Source organism: Oryctolagus cuniculus, chromosome 2 (genome assembly GCF_051225735.1).
Source record: "Oryctolagus cuniculus isolate XC-2025 breed Fujian yellow rabbit chromosome 2, ASM5122573v1, whole genome shotgun sequence".
NCBI lineage: Eukaryota > Metazoa > Chordata > Mammalia > Lagomorpha > Leporidae > Oryctolagus > Oryctolagus cuniculus.
The window spans coordinates 154376564-154392961 of record NC_142868.1 but is presented as its reverse complement, the minus strand read 5'-3'; the positions used below and the strand labels follow the sequence as shown (position 1 = coordinate 154392961).

The window sequence follows — 16398 nt, the reverse complement described above, 5'->3', positions numbered from 1 at the left end:
TTTGGAGAAGGACAGAAACATCCTAGTACAGGAAGCTCATAGAACCCCCAGTAAACATGACCAAAAGAGATCCTCACCACGACACGTGGTAATTAAACTTACCACAGTGAAACATAAAGAAAAGATCCTAAAATGTGCAAGAGAGAAACGTCAGATTATTCTCAGAGGATCTCCAATTAGACTCACAGCAGACTTCTCATTAGAAACACTACAGGCTAGGAAGGAATGGCGAGACATAGCACAGGTGCTAAGAGAGAAAAATTGCCAACCCAGAATATTATATCCTGCTAAGCTCTCATTTGTGAATGAAGGTGAAATAAAGACCTTTCGTAGCAAACAGAAATTGAAAGACTTTGTGGCACTTGTCCGGCCCTGCAAAAGATACTTAAAGATGTGCTACACTCAGAAACACAGAAACATGGCCATCAATATGAAAGAAGGTAAAGGAAGAAAAACCACCAGTAAAAGAGCATGGGAAGCTCAAAGCATATATTAGAACTTATCTTTGGCAAATGGCAGGGCAAAGTCACTATGTATCAATAGTCACATTAAACATTAATGGTCTTAAGTCTTCAGTTAAAAGACACCGATTGGCTGATTGGCTCAAGGAACACAACCCAACTATCTGTTGCCTACAAGAAACACATCTCTCTAACAAAGCTGCATGCAGACTGAAAGTGAAAGGCTGGAAAAAGAGATTCCAAGCCAACAGAAACCAAAAAAAGCAGGTGTAGCCATATTAATATCAGACAAAATAAACTTTAATACAAAAACTGTTAAGAGAGACAAAGAGGGACACTATATAATGATTAAGGGTTCAATTCAACAGGAAGATGTAACTATTATAAATGTATATGCACCTAATTACAGGGCACAGATCTATTTAAAAGATATGTTAAGGGACTTAAAGGGAGACTTAGATTCCAATACAATAGGACTGGGGGACTTCAATACTCCACTCTCAGAAATAGACAGATCATCTGGACAGAAGATCAACAAGGAAACAGCAGATTTAATCGACACTATTGCCCAAATGGATCTAACAGATATCTACAGAACTTTCAATCCTACATCTAAAGATTCACATTCTTCTCAGCAGTGCATGGAACCTTCTCTAGGATTGATCACATACTAGGCCATAAAGCAAGTCTCAGCAAATTTAAAAGAATTAGAATCATACCATGCAGCTTCTCAGACCACAGCGGAATGAAGCTGGAAATTAGCGACTCAGGAAACCCTAGAAAGTATGCAAACACATGGAGACTGAACAACATGCTCCTGAATGAACACTGGGTCATTCAAGAAATCAAAAGAGAAATCAAAAACTTTCTGGAAGTAAATGAGGAAAACAACACAACATATCAAAACTTATGGGATACGGCAAAAGCAGTATTGAGAGGCAAGTTTATAGCAATAGGTGCCTATATCAAGAAATTGGAAAGGTACCAAATAAATGAGCTTTCAGCGCATCTCAAGGACCTAGAAAAACTGCAGCAAACCAAACCCAAATCTAGTAGGAGAAGAGAAATAATTAAAATCAGAGAGGAAATTAACAGGATTGAATCCAAAAAAACACTACAAAAAATCAGCCAAGCGAGAAGCTGGTTTTTTGAAAAAATAAACAAAATTGACACCTCATTGGCCCAACTAACTAAAAAAAGAAAAGACCCAAATCAATAAAATCAGAGATGAAAAAGGAAACATAACAGACACCACAGAAATAAAAAGAATCATCAGAAATTACTACAAGGACTTGTATGCCAGCAAACAGGAAAATCTATCAGAAGTGGATAGATTCCTGGACACATGCAATCTACCAAAATTGAACCATGAAGACATAGAAAACCTAAATAGACCCATAACTGAGACAGAAATTGAAACAGTAATAAAGGCCCTCCCCACAAAGAAAAGCCCAGGACCAGATGGATTCACTGTTGCATTCCACCAGACATTTAAAGAAGAACTAATCCCATTTCTTCTCAAACTATTCAGAACAATCGAAGAAGAGGGAATCCTCCCAAATTCTTTCTATGAAGCCAGCATCACCTTAATTCCTAAGCCAGAGAAAGATGCAGCACTGAAAGAAAATTATAGACCAACATCCCTGATGAACATAGACGCAAAAATCCTCAATAAAATTCTCGCCAATAGAATACAACAACACATCAGAAAGATCATCCACCCAGACCAAGTGGGATTCATCCCTGGTATGCAGGGATGGTTCAACATTCGCAAATCAATCAATGTGATTCACCACATTAACAGACTGCAGAAGAAAAACCATATGATATCTCAATTGATGCAGAGAAAGCATTCGATAAAATACAACACCCTTTCATGATGAAAACTCTAGGCAAATTGGGTATAGAAGGAACATTCCTCAATATAATCAAAGCAATTTATGAAAAACCCACGGCCAGCATCCTATTTAATGGGGAAAAGTTGGAAGCATTTCCACTGAGATCTGGCACCAGACAGGGATGCCCACACTCACCACTGCTATTTAACATAGTTTTGGAAGTTTTAGCCAGAGGCATCAGACAAGAAAGAAATTAAAGGAATACAAATTGAGAAGGAAAAAGTCAAACTATCTCTCTTAGCAGACGATATGATTCTTTACTTAGAGGATCCAAACAACTGTACTAATAGACTATTGGAACTCATAGAGGAGTTTGGCAAAGTGGCAGGATATAAAATCAATGCACAAAAATCAACAACCTTTGTATACACAATCAATGTCACGGCTGAGAAAGAAGTGCTAAGATCAATCCCATTCACAATAGCTACAAAAACAAATACCTTGGAATAAACTTAACTAAGGACGTTAAAGATCTCTACGATGAGAATTACAAAATCTTAAATAAAGAAATAGAAGAGGATACCAAAAAATGGAAAAATCTTCCATGCTCATGGATTGGAAGAATCAATATCATCAAAATGTCCATTCTCCCAAAAGCAATTTATAGATTCAATGCAATTCCAATAAGGATACCAAAGACATTCTTCTCAGATCTAGAAAAAATGATGCTGAAATTCATATGGAGGCAAAAGAGACCTCGAATAGCTAAAGCAATCTTGTACAACAAAAACAAAGCCGGAGGCATCACAATACCAGATTTCAGGACATACTACAGGGCAGTTGTAATCAAAACAGCATGGTACTGGTACAGAAACAGATGGATAGACCAATGGAACAGAATTGAAACACCAGAAATCAACCCAAACATCTACAGTCAACTTATATTTGATCAAGGATCTAAAACCAATTCCTGGAGTAAGGACAGTCTATTCAATAAATGGTGCTGGGAAAATTGGATTTCCACGTGCAGAAGCATGAAGCAAAACCCCTACCTTACACCTTACACAAAAATCCACTCAACATGGATTAAAGACTTAAATCTATGACCTGACACCATCAAGTTATTAGAGAGCATTGGAGAAACCCTTCAAGATATTGGCACAGGCAAAGAGTTTCTGGAAAAGACCCGGGAGGCACAGGCAGTCAAAGCCAAAATTAACTATTGGGATTGCATCAAATTGAGAAGTTTCTGTACTGCAAAAGAAACAGTCAGGAGAGTGAAGAGACAACCGACAGAATGGGAAAAAATATTTGCAAACTATGCAACAGATAAAGGGTTAATAACCAGAATCTACAAAGAGATCAAGAAACTCCACAAAAACAAAACCAACAACCCACTTAAGAGATGGGCCAAGGACCTCAATAGACATTTTTCAAAAGAGGAAATCCAAACGGCCAACAGGCACATGAAAAAATGTTCAAGATCACTAGCCATCAGGGAAATGCAAATCAAAACCACAATGAGGTTTCATCTCACCCCGGTTAGAATGGCTCACATACAGAAATCTACCAACAACAGATGCTGGCGAGGATGTGGGGAAAAAGGGACACTAACCCACTGTTGGTGGGAATGCAAACTGGTCAAGCCACTATGGAAGTCAGTCTGGAGATTCTTCAGAAACCTGAAGATAACCCTACCGTTCGACCCAGCCATCCCACTCCTTGGAATTTACCCAAAGGAATTTAAATTGGCAAACAAAAAAGCGGTCTGCGCCCTAATGTTTATTGCAGCTCAATTCTCAATAGCCAAGACCTGGAACCAACCTAAATGCCCATAAACGGTAGACTGGATAAAGAAATTATGGCATATGTACTCTTTAGAATACTACACCGCAGTAAGAAACAATGAAATCTAGTCATTTGCAACAAAATGGAGGAATCTGGAACACATCATGCTGAGTGAAATAAGCCAGTCCCAAAGGGACAAATACCATATGTTCTCCCTGATCGGTGACAACTGACTGAACACCAAAAAGGAAACCTCCTGAAGTGAAATGGACACTATGAGAAACGGTGACTTGATCAGCATAGCCCTGACTGTTAATGAACAACTTAATACATTATCCCTCTTAGTATTTTTTTTGTCTGTTCTACTTAATATGACTGGTTTAATTCTGTAATTAAGTTATTCTTAAGTGTTGAAATTTCACTGAAATGTGATCCCTGTTAAACATAAGAGTGGGAATAAGAGAGGGAAGAGATGTACAATTTGGGACATGCTCAAGCTGACTTGCCCCAAATGGTAGAGTTAGAAACATACCAAAGGACTCCAATTCAATCCCATCAAGGTGGCACATACCAATGCCATCCCACTAGTCCAAGTGATCAATTTCAGTTCACAATTGATCATAATGAAAGGACTAAGAGTCAAAGGGAGCACATAAACAAGTCTAGTACCTGCTAATACTAACCGATAGAATAAATAAAGGGGAGAGTGATCCAACATGGGAAGCGAGATACACAGCAGACTCATAGAATGGCAGATGTCCTAAACAGCACTCTGGCCTCAGAATCAGCCCTAAAGGCATTCGTATCTGGCTGAAAAGCCCATGAGAGTATTTCAGGCATGGAAAGCCAAGACACTCTGGCAAAAAAAAAAAAAAAAAAAAAAAAAAAAAAAAAAAAAAAAAAAAAAAAAACCCTAAATGAAAGATCTCTGTGAGTGAGATCCCAGTGGAAAGAACAGGGCCATCAAAGAAGGAGGTACCTTTCTCTGAAGGGAGGAGAGAACTTCCACTTTGACTATGACCTTGTCTAAACAAGATAAGAGTCGGAGAACTCAAAAGGCTTCCATAGCCTTGGAAACTCATGACTGGAGCATAGGGAGATTACTGATGCCATAAACAGGAGTGTCAATTTGTAAAGTCAACAACAGGAGTCACTGTGCACTTACTCCTCATGTAGGATCTCAGTCCTTAATGTGCTGTACATTGAGATTTAATGCTATAACGAGTACTCAAACAGTATATTTCACTTTGTGTTTCTATGTGGGTGCAAACTGTTGAAATCTTTACTTAATGCATACTAAACTGATCTTCTGTAAAAAAAAAAAATAATAAATTATCAATTCCCAACTTGACTCTCACTGGGATTAAACTTGACAATAGGTCTGATCTGATTTCATCATCATTTAAAAAAATCATCTATTATTTTTCACTTTATGTTTCTGTGTGGGAGCAAACTGTTGAAATCTTTACTTAATGTATGCTAAACTAATCTTCTGTATATAAAGAGAATCGAAAATGAATCTTGATGTGAATGGAAGGGGAGAGGGAGTGGGAAAGGGGAGGGTTGCAGGTGGGAGGGACATTATGGGGGGGAAGCCATTGTAATCCATAAGCTATACTGTCGCTCCCCCTCTTCATGGAGGAACGACACTAAACCCTGCCTAGGCTTCATATCCGAGTCACGGCACCATTATGTCGCTCCCCCTCTTCGTGGAGGAACGACACAGGACCCTGCGCTGTTCTTTTGTCTGCTCGGCCCTCCCAGGGTTTGCTGCTGGTTCTTCCCGGGTTGGCTACTGTCCCTTCCACCTCCGTGGAAGGGCGGTTCCCCCTGGCCACTTTCCCCACTTCCGCAGGGAAGCGGCACACTGCCGGCCGGCTCTCTCGGGGGCTGCACAGGTGTTCCTTCAAATAGATGTTCCCCTTAGATGTTCCTGGTGCATGTTGTCTCTCTCCTCCTTTATAGTCCTCTTCCACCAATCCCAACTCTGCTACCCACACGCTGAGTACGCTGCTCTCTTCCAATCAGGAGTAGGTCCTACAGTTTATTGGTTAAACTGGAGGCAGCTGTGTAGAAGCTGTTTCTCCCTTCTCAGCGCCATATTGTGGGAGAGCAGATGCATAGAATAAGTCTTAATTCCAGTAACTTAGTCTAGTCCGAGTTGCTCCCCACACTGTACTTTGGAAATTTATATTCATTAAATAAAAGTTAAAAAAAACACAGGTGAAACCATGGTAAAATATAAATAATAATAATAATAATAATAATAATAATGAGGGCAATGTGGGGAATAAAAATAATTAGTGTGCAAAGCTCAAACTTTTTACTTCATTCTCCTACTCCATGCAACCTGATAAAATAAGATTCCAACTGCACATCAGGTGATAAATTTATGACTTAACATCTCGAAAGTCAATACTGTAAATTTGCACAATATTCATCCATATGTCTAATGCTCATGCTTTCACTGACAGTTAAGAGCTAAGCACACATCAGAATTCCAGGAAATAGTTCACCTTGAAGTAAATTGCCAAGCAAGAATCAATCCATTGACTAATTCAGGAAATGTGCATTGAGTACCTACCATGGGCAGCACCATCAAAGGGCCACCATCTAAGGGAAGCATCCTAATCTTGATGGAGACATGTAAGGTTGTGGTCTAGGTCAATTCAATGTATACAGTAATTAAGTTGGAAGGTAAATATAGCCAACAAAAATTTTAGATATACAATGATTACCTAATTTCTTGCTCTGAGCATACAGTGGAAGTCTGTGGCCAAATTTGACGACACATACTAACATTGATCAGAAAATAGCCACAAAACTACCCATACACTTTGCTCTGTCCCCTTACTTTTTCTCAAGACTCCATCTGGTGGGACTTGTAAGATTCACCTGGGGCAGATGAAACATCTCCAAGGATTGGCTTACTTCTGTCCCTCAGACAAATCCAGCTACCTCATTTATAAATAAGGTTCAATTGGAACACATTCATGTCCAGTCTTTTACTACTGTCTACCACTGCTTTCAGGGGACAAAAGCAGAGTTGAGTAGTTGGAAGACCAGAGACCACAAGAGCATCGAGGCGTGTAATACTAGCTACTACCCTGTCCTTTATAGGAAACATCTGCTGATCCCTGTACTAGCACCACTGGGTAATAAGATCTCCCTAAGGGTTCAGACTAGTAGGCTTGCTGGATTACATCTTATTTGTACAAGAGTAGAGAGTATCTCTAAAATAATTTTTAAAGATTTATTTATTTATTTGAAAAGCAGAGTTATAGAGAGGGAGAGACAGGGAGGTCTTCCATCTGCTGGTTCACTCCCGAAATGGCTGCAACAGCTGGATCTGGGCCTCACTGAAGCCAGGAACCAGGAGTTTCTTCTGGGTCTCCCATGCAGGTGCAGGAGCCCAAAGACTTGGGCCATCTTCTGCTTTCCCAGGCCATAGCAGAGAGTGGGATCAGAAGTGGAGCAGCCAGGACTCGAACCAGCATTTTATGGGATGTCAGCACTGTTGGTGGCAGCTTTACCCACTATACCACAGTGCAGGCCCCTTCTAAAATATTTTTAACTTATCCATATTTCTTGAATAATATCAGAGACAGACCTTTCCAAGTATCCATATGCTAATTAACAAGCCACTAATTTTACCTGTTAAATCCCATTCCTAACATCTATTATACTAATTAAAGCCTCTGAGATTGGTAAATAAATAAATAATCACAGAAGTCCCCCATGTTAGCATCTAGAGTACATGGCAATTTCTCACTAATTGTTAACTAAATATTTTTGGAGTGGGAACTTCTGATTAGGGCAGCTGGTTTTCCCTCAAGTGTGGTTTAAATTAACATATCCCCTTTCTCAATGTTACTGATCTACACTGAAGTATTAAAAGTGATTTACAGACATTATAGCTGGCTGACATCAACATTTACAGTAAAACATGATGTCATAGTCTCACTTCACCAGGACCTGGTCCAGCCACATTTGTAGTTTCTCTACATGCAGGCATTTTACTGAATCACAGCTTCTAGCACCTTCTGACAGATTGTGGCAATTCTCTACAATTCAGTTCCATTTATGGAAAATGTAATGTGACTGATGCACAGCATCCCTAATTATAAAGCAGGGCTGACCATGGAAAATGCATTGGACTCTTTAGCTAGCATGATTTTTAAAAAATTTACACTTCAATCCCCTAAGATGACACAGGAATTTGCCTCATGTGTTAAGTCCTGAACCACAAATGGAAATGTGCCTCCTTAGTACGTTTGGACCTTAGTACATTTACAGCAAATACCAGTACTGTTTTTGCAACTAGGACAATCTGTTTTACCCAAAGGATGGAGAAAAAGCAATATTATACATTAATTAAAAAATAAAAAGTTAATATTTAAATATCATTGATAAGAAACATTTAATTATAACCACTGGAAAGTTAATATTTAAGTGTTATTTCCTTACTTAGGGATTTTGTTGATTTCACTTTTTCCCACTTGTTGTGAGCCAAATAAGGTAGAGTTTTTATTAGTAGCTGTAGTAGTAGTAGTATTCCAGAATGGTATCTCCAGTCATATCTAAGTAAAGGCTTCTGAAGCAAACAAGAACAATGAAAGTCTCCTTGGCATTTCAGCAGGCTTTGTGCATCTCAGAGACTGTGGATGTTGAAAACTTTCTCTGACGCCTAAGAACTCAGGTATCCACGTTAAATCCCAACAAATGTATTCACTCCATTCATCAGGATTAATTTCCTGTAACACAGCAGATCTGAGTAGAAATACTAGGAGACAGCTTTGTCACTAGAATTTCACATATTTTCAATCAATCAGTAAGGAAGAGATGCCACAGTTAGGCAAAGCCCTTGTCTTAAAGTTTATTGATAGCTGCTCACAAATAGAAGGGAAATAACAGAACCAAGAATAAATCATTTTTCCAGCTTTAAACCAGCCCTAAATGCTGCACTGAATTCCAGCCTGCTCATTTTGCTAATACTAGAAATGAAATCCACAGCTGGACACAGAGGCAGTCCTGAGCACTATTTTTGCAGCCATGTCTGGACAAATTCCCAGTGAAGAGATGTTTTCAAAATGCCCTGGTATGGGAGACCCCCAAGAGATAAGACGCTTCTGCAGAGTGCTCCACTGCCTCAAACTTCCACCAAATAGTCTCTTAAGTGGTTGTTAGGAACCCGATTGAGATTCTTCTAGCACTTTTGGAAATTAATCATTAATTGGACTTGCCATTTCAACCTCTTCCTAATTGAGGCTCCTGAAAGAGGAGCTGTGTGGGAAGCGGGCGATTTCCTGCAGGGGCTGTTCAGCAGAAAACACGGCTTTCTGATTTTCTGCCCACCACATCTCCGTGACCCTCATCTCAATCCAATTCACACCATCGCAGCCACTGTTCCTGAGCCTGGTCTTGTTTTTGTTATATTAACAATAGCATTCTGAAGCACTGTACTCTTTAAAACACAACTTCATAGCTATCATCTCATAATCTCAACACCATTTTACAGATGAATACATTGAGATTCAAGATAGTTAAGAGACTGGCTCAGATTCATAGCACTCATGAGTGTGCAAGCATACACCCAACCAGCACCACAATCCTAGGCTACCAACCTCAAGGACAGTACTCTGTCCACCTTGCCACACTATATCCCAACAAGAAGGTCCTCTTTGGAGTATGATCAGCTTAATCCAGACTCTGATTACCTTCAGAAACACAGTCCAGACACGTGGGTCTGCCACTTGTCCACACAAATGGCAGTCTGCAGAGCTCTTCCTAGAACAAGGTCTTTGTTTAGCCCAAACTTTTGAGAGTCTCTCACAAATGAAGGGGGAAGTCCAGGAGCATGGCCTGGGTGGGCTCAAAGGAGAGAAGGAGCTAGGCATAGAGACTGAGGTAGTAATCAGTATCCTTAAGGATAGGAAATGCGCCACAGAGAGGAGCTCAGAGAAAGATACCCACCTCCTCTGTCCTAGAGAGGATCAGTAACTACTCTGGGGATGAGAATAGCTTGGAGACTTGAAGAACAGGATGTGTATTATTCACTTGGAAGTTGTTTGCTTTTCTGTGATAGGATGTCATTCTCTGAGCCAGACTAGTGTGCAGTATGAGAGGCACCCAGGGTGCAAAATTTCAGGAGGCACTCACTCTCACAGTTCACCCTAGCCCAAGCCTGCTTATCTCCCGCAGGGCACCAAAGCTTAGATAAAGTCTGAAATGCACACATGCCTAGGGAGATGAAATTTTGAGGAAGTGAAAAAAAATTACAGAAATAACCAGCACCAAGTGATAAAATTCGTAATAAGATTGCATACTGTTTGGCACATACATGTTCACTTTGGTGAAGTGAATCATAAGGTAAAATAACTAAGCAAAAGACAAAAAACGAGTCACTGGAAAAGCATATGCCCTCCCCCAGGAATTCCCAGATATGTAAAGAGGGACACCAGGGGTTCCAGTACTCATAACCTGGAGGTTACAGACAAAGTTAATCAACAGAGTGACCCTGGCTCCCAGAGAATCTCAGGACACCCAAGTGACCAGCAAGTGGACTGAGTTACACACGTGGTTTTGTTGCTCTGTTGTTTGTTCACAACTGAATGAATACCTCTTTCCTATTTAGTAAGTTTCCTGGATGCCTTATCACATGCTTATGTTTAAAAGGTTATTTTTATCTGTCAGTCTATATACATGAGGGAGGGGGAAGGATTACAACAATAATGAGAAAGATGACCTTGGCAGTGACCCTGTACTTCTCCAACCTCTCCCTGGCCCTACCTACCTGTGACCAGAGACACTGTGGGAAGCCCTGAAAGCATAAACTGGCACTGAGATGACAAATATTTAGTCATGTGTATAAATGCCCAGGCCCCAGAACTTAGAAGAGTAACCATGCTAGCGTTTGGATAAAATACCTTTTAGTCCAGTGGAAGGAGCTCTGGGCTGGTGGGCTATGTCAGGTCTTGCTCCCACTTGAGCCACACATGAGCAGTTACTAGAATCACATCATTCCCACTCTGCTACTTAGCAACTCCATGACTTCCAGCAAGTCAGTCAGTCTCCCTTCATTCTATTTCCTCACCTGTCAAAGGGTTACAGCCTCATAGGATTACAGTAAGCGATGAATGCAAATTTTTGTAAACATGAAAAACTCTCTGAAAGCAAAATAATACTGTGCAGTGATCAGAGGTCATTTTCATTGCTCTGTTATTTTATGGTTTAATGTTTGACAGTAATGAATGTGATTGAGACGAAGTGGCATGATTAGGTGAAGTGAGTAGCAGACATTGCAGGGTGGCCCAGTGCCTTATCCTTGCCGACTCCACTACAATGGAAAAAGCTAACTACTTTCTTTCCTAAACACTCAGACAGTTTGATACAGACCAGAAAGCTTGGAAACTCTCATTGAACTAAACTGCTGAACCCACACTTCAGCTCTGTGTCTCTAGACTTCTTGTCATATTAATAAATAAATAAATGCAAGCCTCTCTTAGTAAGCAAAGGTTAAGAAGACGTCTTAGTTACCCGCAGTGAAAAGCATTCCTGACTGATACAACACATATCCTATCCACTTTTTGTCCTCAGTCTTTTAATAATTTCTTTTCTGGTGATCTGTTCATACAGAGGTGAGCTCAAAGAGTAGGAAGGAAGATTTTTTTCCTCCAAAGACCCACAAGCAATAAAGAATGATCAAGAAAAATGGACAAATTTCCTCCACAAAATAAGGTAGAACATCACTATAATATTAGACCACAATCTTGCCTTCATCTTCGTACATTTTTCCTGCCATGACACCTAGGCTATAATGAAACCTTTGTTCCCTACCCCACAGGGTTCTAATGATCAAAAGACATAATGGTGGTTAAGTCCCTGTATAGACTACTAAATGCCTGTGAAGGTTGGGGTTACCCAGGAGCCCATCCTTGGTGATTCTATTTATACCTCTATGCTGCTTACTCTCATTTCTGTTTTTAGACCCTGTGTCTCCAAAGGGCTCTTGGTCTTTATTTGCAGCTCCCTCCTGAACATCTTCACTCAGATGTTCTAAAAGCACTTCAAACTCAGCAAGTCCAAAACATCATTAATTGCCATTCTCCACAAAGCCACTCCTCTGCCTGTGCTCCTGGTTTCCAGTAATAGACTGACACCACCATCCACCTATTTTCCACAGGTAGAAACCTGAGTCATCTTCAACTCCTCCCAAAGTTCTAACTCAGAAATAACTCTTCATTGCCCTTGATCATCCCACCACTTTTTTATCTGAATAATAGGTTATAAAGTCTTCTGACAGCTCTCTCTGCCACCAGCTTTTCTGACTCCAGCCTACAAGGGGCTCTTTCTATAAAACAAATTGGATCACATCGTGGTCCCATTTAGAAACTTTACAGATTCTGTGTACCTAGGAATGAAGCCAGACACCTTGGGATGGCTTCTCCCTAGCCCCACCCTTTGTAATCTCAGCCTTCTTCACTGCCAGGGTCCTTATGTCCAATGAGCATCTGATGACCTTCCCGTTCCTTGCCTTCTTTTCTTCCTTTTTACTCCCCTTGTCATTACCTGAGTCCAGCCTTAACTATATCACATCTGGACTACCCCAAGAGCAGGAGCATCTCGTCTTTCTTTGCTCTAGTCTACACTACACTGTCCAAAAGACACCTTTGACAGAGGTCCCCACTAGCTATGAATAGAGTTCCCACTTCTCACTCTAGCTTTCATGGCCCTCATAATCAGGCCACTTCCTTGTGTTCCAGCCTCATCTTTCACTGTCCCCTCCGTGCAGCCTTCACCCCAGATAACCAGTTACTCTCCACTCCTTGAACACTGGTAGGCCACTTCCATTCCATATCTCTTATGCTGTTCCCTGCACTAGCCTGTTACCTTCCTGCCTTCTATTTCCAAGGAAGCTTTCCATTATTAGATCTCAAGCTGAAAATAATCTCTTTTTCCTTTAATGTCTCATAGTTCTTAATTTAAATTGGGGATCTGCCTCACTTTATCATTCAGCTTCAAAAGCCTTGCTTTGTCTTCATATGTATATATTTGCATGTAACACAGTACTTCCCACATTACAGCTAAAAATTTTCCTTACAAATAATTAGATAAATACTTATTGGGTGAAATATATTTTTCAATTAAGGGTGCTTTCACATCTACTACCATCTCAGAACAGCCACCTGAGGGAAGCAGAACAGGTATTAATTGTCCCAGGTGCCAGAAAGGGTAGGGGCCTTTCCTTAAATCCTACTGCAGTGCTATGCCAGATGAACAAAATTCACTTCCCCTGGCTTTAGCATTGAAGTGGGGCTTTTTCCATCAACTCTGTTCTCATAGTTCTAAGTCTGTCCTGTGCCATTTCTGGTCCCAAAGCCCCTTGCCTCACCCCCATTCCCGGTTTGCCTTCCAAGCCACACCCCCGGTAGCTGTACAGCACAGCCTTCCGCCAGTCTCCCCACCCTCTGTGACATCTGTCCCAGGGACTCAGCAAGAAGCACAGAGCTAGTGTGTAGGAAATGTGCTGCCCTCCTGTGATGAAAGGTGCATTTGTCATTGCTCCCAAGACACAGCAGCCCCATGTCTGTCGTGCAGCAAACGCTGGATCTTTGCAGCTGCTACCCACAAGCAGCAGGAAGCCATGATCCCAGCCTACTGCTCTCCTCATTTGACGCACTCTCTTAAATATACCGTTTTCTCATTTTCATTAATAATCCTTCTTTAACACCTGATCAGCCTCACTGTCTGCTCTAGGTTAAAGCCTATTATTCTATTAGAGTTTGACATTTGGAATGCAATGAGGCATTCATGCACAGGTAGTGCTAATGGGGAAAATGGCTTGAGTCAGGGTTTTTTGTGTCATGCAGTTTTGAAAATGGGAGGGATCGATAAAAAAACAGAAGGCTGCTTCTGCACCAGCCACATAGAGCTGGGTTCAAAGCAAATCATGGTTTTGGGTTCCGGACATATCTGTGACCTTTCCTGCCACCTGGGGATTTTTTACCAGGTAGGCATAGCTCCTAGACCATGAGTCTAGAAAGAGCCTGGAGCTGCCTAAAGGAAATTAGGCAATAGGCCTAATGACAAGTCAGTGAGCCTAAAGAAATGTAATAGAATGGGCATCAAGGTAGACAAGGGCCTGGTAGCCCTGGCAGGAACTAAGAGCAAGAATACCACCCAAGGGTTGGATGGACTGTCTGAGCACTATGCCCAGTACAAGAAAGATGGAGGGGCTGGCACTGTGGCGCAGCAAGTTAACGCCCCGGCCTGAAGTGCTGGCATCTCATATGAGCGCCGGTTCTAGTCCCAGCTGCTCCTCTTCCAATCCAGCTCTCTGCTATGGCCTGGGAAAGCAGAGGAAGATGGCCCAAGTCCTTGAGCCCCTGCACCCATGTGGGAGATCCGGAAGAAGCTCCTAGCTCCTGGCTTCAGATTGGTGCAGCTCCAGTCATTGCTGCCAATTGGAGAGTGAACCAGCAGATGGAAGACCTCTCTCTCTCTCTCTCTCTCTGTAACTCTGTCTTTCAAATAAATAAAATAAATCTTAAAAAAAAAAAGAAAGATGGAGCCGACTTTTGCCAAGTGGCATTGTGTGCTGAAGATCAGGGAACATAGCCCCTCAGCGCTCACCATGAGGGAGAACACCAACATTCTGGCCTGTTACACCAGCATCTGCCATTAGAATGGCATTGTGTCCACTATGGAGCCTGCAATCCTCTGTGGTGGGGCCCATGACCTGAAGTGCTGCCCTTATGTCACTGAGAAGGTGCTGGCTGCCATATACAAGGCTATAAATGACCGCATCTACCTGAAAGGCACCTTGCTGAAGCCCAAGGCCATGCCTGCAACCTAGAAGTAATCTCACGAGGAGACTGCCATGGCAGCTCTCACAGCATAGTGCCGCACAGTGCCCCACCCCCGTCACTGGAGTCACTTTGCCGTCTGGCACCCAGAGTGAGGAGGAGGCACCCATCAACCTCAACACCATCAACAAGCACTTCCCTGACCTCCACCTATATAGGACATGTCCTGCAGGCCTCTGTCCTGAAGGCCTGGGCTGGGAAGAAGGAGAACCTGAAGGCTGCCCAGGGGTATGTGCAATGGACCCTGACCAACAGCCTCACCTGTCTAGGAAAACACACCCCAAGTGGTCAGGCTGGGGCCACAGCAGCAAGGCCCTCTTCATCTCTAGCACACGTACTAAGTGGAGGTGTTCTAAGGAGGCCCTCAACACTCCAGGATCCCACCCTATCCCTGTACACTCACTCTTGAAGACGGGGCCTCACTGAGGGTTCCAGAACGTGTTTCCCATCACTCTTGCCTCGTGACTTTGGGTTATGGTATCGTCTGTGTACAGTAACTCCATCGCTTTTTCCAGTTCACTGCCATTAAACAACTACTTAAGGAGAGAAAAAAATAATAATAAATGTAACTGAATGTGTTTGTTTTTCCTGCCTCTGACTTGCCAGTGTTCAGGGCTGCTGGTTTTTTGTTTTGCTTGCTTGAAATGTATTATATTGAATAAAATAAATTTTTAAAATAAAAATAAAATATATTATCTTTTTTTTTTGTTTTGACAGGCAGAGTGGACAGTGAGAGAGAGAGACAGAGAGAAAGGTCTTCCTTTTCCGGTGGTTCACCCTCCAATGGCCGCCTTGGCCGGCGTGCTGCAGCCGGCGCACTGCGCTGATCCGATGGCAGGAGCCAGGTACCTATCCTGGTCTCCCATCGGGTGCAGGGCCCAAGCACTTGGGCCATCCTCCACTGCACTCCCAGGCCACAGCAGAGAGCTGGCCTGGAAGAAGGGCAACCGGGACAGAATCCGGCGCCCCGACCGGGACAAGAACCCGGTGTGCCAGCGCCACAAGGCGGAGGATTAGCCTAGTGAGCCGCGGCACCGGCCAAAATATATTATCTTTTAAAAACCAGAGGTTTTTTTTTTTTTTTTCTAAATGAAAACTGCTAGAGTAGTTGATAGCATTCCTGATATTTATTTGACTTTTTCCAGTCTGAACACTTTGTGCCAAACTTCCTCAGACTGGGGAGTCCCTGTGGTTCATCCAGAGGCAGCCAGTGCCTATGTTAGGACAATGCACTGGGCTGCTTCCATTTCTTAATCCAAATTATTTTTGTTTCAATGCCAACTTCCTTTTGATCTCTGGTTAAGATTCATGTCCTCTCCAACACTGTTCTCCTGACCGGGATACCTGCTGCTACAGGGCATCTGCTTATTATAGGGGCCTCATTCGACGGCCTTCAGTATCGTCCATGTGCTGGTGCTTTGTCAAGTGTGTCAGCACTAGAAGGGC

General features: G+C 42.1%; 1 pseudogene; it reads left to right on the top strand.

Moving 5' to 3' along the window:
- The first annotated feature begins 14204 nt into the window (after positions 1-14204).
- Positions 14205-15361, top strand: LOC100340990 (fructose-bisphosphate aldolase A pseudogene; annotated as a pseudogene).
- Positions 15362-16398: the final 1037 nt, after the last annotated feature.